Here is a 5,343-nt window from a genome sequence, read left to right on the forward strand (position 1 = left end):
TGTCTAAGATACGCTCTACACCAGTCGTGTTAAAGTCAGCAGAAATGGGGGCCACGCACGTGAACATATGGGTCCCTGTGGGTGGCATATTGACTTCATTTTGAAATGTAATGCTATCTATGTTTTACTGTATTTTCACTTACTTTATTAAATATTTCCCAGTTACATTTTAGTATGGTTTGAGTTGCATACATTTGATACCTCTGCTATGTACAACAGTAGGTCACCGGGGAGAGCAACTCTGCCCATGGGAAAAGGGGGCTTCAGAACCCCGTGGGAGTCAACACGTTCATGTTTTTCAGGTTGAGGTTATGGGAGTATGGAGGCTGTTTATTCACTTCTATCACTCGAGGTCTGTCTTAGGTGGCCTGAGGACTGCTGGGTCCTCCATGGGTCTGGGAGAATGGACCTACATAAGCTCCATCAGCAACGGCTTCAGAACATGGCTGTAGGACCGGACACTGAAACCCAAGTCAGATTTCTGGAGGCTTCTTGGTCCAAAAAGGCTCCATTTTTTAGATGAGCCTCTTCTACCCTTATCCCCACATCCAGAATGCATGTTGTTGATGTCTGGGCCAGGGAACGAAGCAGAAGATGTGTGAGTAAACCAGTGTCTGGTCTTTGGCTTAGGAGAGCGGTCCTCTTTCAGCCTTGGAGGAGACTGGGCTGAAGTTATCTGTTATCTTTTTTGTCAAATCTCCATTATGCAACCTTAATTTATGGACAGCCTCTGCCACACGATGTGATTTGTTTTCTTCTGTGACAAGGCCTTTGTGGAGAGTGCATCCAGCATCACTCAGCCCTGTCTGCTGCTCAAAATGCTCGATGCTCCTTCACCACTGGGACACAGAGTTGCTGCAAGCTGAGGGGTTATAGTAGGAGAGTCCAAATGAATTTCTCCTTCCCTGACCTTGGAAAGCTGCTGGCACTTTTGATCTGGGAGGGCTGGCTTTTTCCATAGAACCTCCATGTTAGATAGAAGAAGAGTCATTGGCTGCATGGAATCTTCCAAGAAATCATTCTAACTGAACGCCCAATGATGGTCCACTCCAACTGACAGGGATATCTGGCCTAGAAGCTCACTTGTGCCAGGCTTAAGGGCAGCTACATCTGGCTTCAGGGATGCCATGGCCCCCTTAAAAATGTGCCTAGGCAAGTCATTTAACCAATCTTAGTGTTCTAGGCAACTTGCTAAGATTCAAAGGTACAGAGAAGGTGCTGACTTGCATTGGTCGAGAGAGTATCACCATCTGGGAATTTCCTATACCAATCAAACCACGAGCCCAACATCCATAGTGGATGGAAGGTACAATAAAGGAGAAGGCTTTAGCAGCTGGGAAAACTGGAAAAGACCATCCCATCTGCAGAAGGTGAGATTTGAGCTGGGAAGTCAGTAGGTAGAAGTAAGAAGGTAAAATATTCCAGGAATGGAGAAAAGCCAATGCAAAAGCCTGGAGTCAGAAAACTGGACGTTACGTACGGGGAATGGTCAAGTGCCGAAGAACTTTAATGGCCAGAGAGAGGAGTTTATATTTGTTCCCAGAGATAACAAGGAGCTGCGATGGTCACACATGTGCATTAAGATCATTTTGGTGGCTGAGGATGGACTGGAGCGGGGAGAAGCCTGAGGCAGTGAAGTCACCCAGCAGGCCATGGCAGTTATCTGGGGGAGACAGGATGAGCAACTGGCCCAGGTCACTGGTGTGGAGACTGGCCTAGGTTGGTGGCAGCATTACTGTAGAGAAAGGGAACACACATGAGAGATGTGACCAAGGAAGAGGGCCAAGGTGTGGCAACTGATTGGCTGTGGCAGTTGAGTGAGGGCGGAGCCAAGGATGAATCCCACAAGAGCCCCTTGTGCTGCATTAGGGGATTCAGGAGGGATTTCAATGCCATCAGCCTCTGCCCTGGAGTCGGGCCACACATGGAGGACTGTTTGTGTTGACTTCTGGACACCACAGATTAGGAAGGACACCGAGAGCGAGCCAGTCGCCAAATCTCATCCTCCCTTCCTCAACCCCATCTCTTCTGTCTCCTTCTCTCCACTCACACAACTACTGCCTTAATTTGGGCCCGTATCACCTGTCCCCTGGACCGTGGCAATAGCATGCTGCCCAGTTTGCCTGCCTCCCTCTCATTGGTTCTCCATCTGGTCACCGAAGTGATCTTCCTAAATCACAAATCTAACCGTGTCACTCCCACGTTCAGTAAATGCCCTCGGTTCCCTATTTCTATTTTGCCTCTTTGTATAAGCAGCACTTAGCACAGTGCCTGGCCCAGAGTAGGTACTTAATAACTATTTAGGGGCCTTACTTCTGTATCAATTACAAACTCCTCTATTTGACATTTCAGGTTCCATACGGCTTGGCCCTTTCCTCCCTTTCTAGCCTTTGTATATGTTATCCCTCTCCAAGGATTCTACAGTATGGCCACAATGGCATCCTTGCTTCTCCTCACTCTCAACACTCCATCTCCCATCTTTTTGCATTGGCAATGGCTGTACCCCATGACCACCTCAAGTACGCTCAGCCTCCCTGCTTCTGCCTCATTTTCTCTGATTTCCGCCAAGACTGGCTCAAGTATCATCTTCTGTGTGTCCCCAACTGAGACATCGCCTTTCCACTACATTTCACCAGACCTGCTTTGTATATGCTTTGCAGGTACCTGCGGGTGCTTGTTGTCTCCTCCATTAGAATGTAAGCCCCTTCAGGGCAGGTACTGTTTCTTTGTCGTCTCTGTATTCCTAATATCTAGCACAGGGCCTGGCTCATTGGAGGTATTCAATAAATGTTTCTTGAAATGAACTGAGGGATGCTAGGAGGTGGGGGAGGGAGGAGGGACATAATAGCTATCTTCAAATATTTGAAATGTTATTTTATGGAAGAGGGTTCGGTTAGGTTCCAACGAAGGCAAAGAGGAAGATTCCGACTTGACCTAAAGAAAAGCGCCCACTTGGACATTTAAACCATACAGGGACTGCCTCAAGAAGCAGCGGCCTCCCCCTCAAGGTGTTCAGGTAAAGGCTGGATGAGCCCTCGTTGGGGATGCTGTAGAGGGAGGATTCTTGGTCAAGTGTGGCCGGCACTCAAGGACTCTGAGCTCACTTTTACATTTCAGTCGGTTACCTCGAGTAAGTTTCTTAACCCTTCTGAGCCCCAGGCAGCTAGGTAACGCAATAAGAGTTCCTGAGGGCCAGGTGATCAGTAGTGAAGGAGGAGGGAGTTTCCACAGTAATGAAATCCCAGGCCCTGGACAGGTTGGGAAATTCCTGCAAGAGCCAGAAACACTGTACCAGCGTATGGGCTATCAAAACATGAGAGAAGCTTAGACACCGGCTCAATCATCTCATTTTACAAATGGAGAAACTGAGGTTCAGCATGGGCAAGAGACTTGTCCAAGGTCACCCAGTGAGCTGGCCCCCATCTTTCCTGACATATGAAAGATCGGGACTCTTGGTGTGGGAAAGCCCTTCCATCAAGAACACATTACAAGTCAACCATGACTTAGTAGCTAAATCCTAGGGAGTTGCCCAAGCTGCAGAGAGGGTGCTTGTTTGTCTCGTGGTCACAGAGCTGACAAACACATCGCTCAAGCCGAGGTCTTCCTCATCCAAGCCCCTCTCTATCTCCTATGCCACACTGACCCTGCTTAAATCAATAATTACAACAATAACACTCTTTACTCCTCTCTTCCTGAGGTCCAGTCGGCTCAGAACCTCTAGAGGAATACTCTTATCGCCTTGACCTCACAGACTTGAAATTGCTCCCAGAAACAGGATGTCACCAGCCAAGTGTCAGTATGTTTAAATAATTAAGAATGCATCACATCCCAAATGCTCTCTGCTAATTTCATGTCACCACCCAGACTGAAAGTATGACTCACTCATTTCATAGCTGGCAAGTATCAGATCTGATCCGATTATTCATCTCCAGGCCTGGTCTCCACCATGGTTCTGAGCTTGGCCTGGCAAGTTACAAAGTCTCATTAATACAGTATTTGCAAAGAGCAACAGTAAGGCATCTCTTTGGTAAAAACAGGGCTCAGGTTGGGGACATGGGGGTGTTTTTTCCCCCTGCTTCCTCCTGTGGTATTTGAAGAAAATGCTATTTTATCTCTTGCCTTAAAGAGAGGTATGTACACATAGGTAAGCTATTCCACTGAAGGCCCAGAAAGCTCTCCTCCTTCTTTTCAAAAAGTTCAATGACACCTTTTGTGTTTTTCATCTCAGTCATCTCTGGATGTATCCCTGACCCTGGACCCCCTAGAATCCTCTGGAGCATAGGATAGAGCCTCCTATACTGGGCCCATTGCCTGGCTTCATAAATATTTACTTACTGACTGCTGTTTGACTCATGAAAGAAACACAGTTAAGCAGAACCGACAGACACAACAACCTAACCCGATGGTGTATGTAACATTTCACGGCCCTAGATTCCTACTTCTCCACAGAGAACTATCATATCCTAGACCTACAGCATGTCTTAGCTACCTTTTTGTCTTCTGGAATTTCAAGGTTTGGGTTTGGGTTGGCTTTTTAATGGTCTCAGTTCACATGGCCCTTTGGCCACCCATTAATCTGCAGCTGGACCTCTAGTATGGTGTAGAGAAGGTGACATGGTAGAGGGGAAAGAGTGCTAGGCTTAGAGTCAGGAGACCTGGGGTTCAGGTCGAGTTTTGTTACCTCAGCTTGTCACCTTGGGCAAGTTACATAAACTCTCACTTAACTGCTCACCACTTAATCTTCGGTTTTCCCATCTGCAAAATGAGGATAATCACATTTGGTACCACTTCCATCCATGGAAGCCATGAATATGGGCTGAGATGGTGGCTGTGGATGTGTTCTGTAACTGATGAATGTGCGTCAGTATTTCTGGGGCAGCCGCTGTCTGGGACCTTCTTCTGTTGGGACCAAAGAGGATCAGGAATAGGGGGAGGGCAGGAACCTGTCAGTCAATCCTGCATCCCTTTTTACTGGCAAGCTCAGCTGGCAGTCAGCATTGGTAGTTGTTAGTTGGCTAACAACGACACAACAACCAGAGGAAACTAGCGGGGCTGCCTGGTTGTTCACTGGCAGCTCAGCCAGTGACGTTGATAGGCCTCAGAACAATTTCCGGGCTTGAACTGGAGTTAAGAAGACCTGAGTTCAAATCCAGTTTCATGCATTTATTAGCTGGGCGACCCTGGTCAAATCACTTTACCTCTGCTTACCTCTGCTTACATCTGCCAAATGGGGATAATAGCACCTATTTCTCAAATGAGATGATATCTGTAAGGTACTTTGCAAACTTTAAAGGGCCATAACTTCAGAGTTAACCTAAGGGACTTGTACCAGTTCTTAAGCTT

The 5,343-nt window shown here is 47.3% G+C and overlaps 1 pseudogene; it reads right to left on the reverse strand.

The window, feature by feature from the left end:
- Positions 1-343: 343 nt before the first annotated feature.
- Positions 344-1,129, reverse strand: LOC114032024 (annotated as a pseudogene).
- Positions 1,130-5,343: the final 4,214 nt, after the last annotated feature.

The sequence above is a fragment of the Vombatus ursinus genome, unplaced genomic scaffold (assembly GCF_900497805.2).
Source record: "Vombatus ursinus unplaced genomic scaffold, bare-nosed wombat genome assembly UNPS02015394.1, whole genome shotgun sequence".
Classification (NCBI taxonomy): domain Eukaryota; kingdom Metazoa; phylum Chordata; class Mammalia; order Diprotodontia; family Vombatidae; genus Vombatus; species Vombatus ursinus.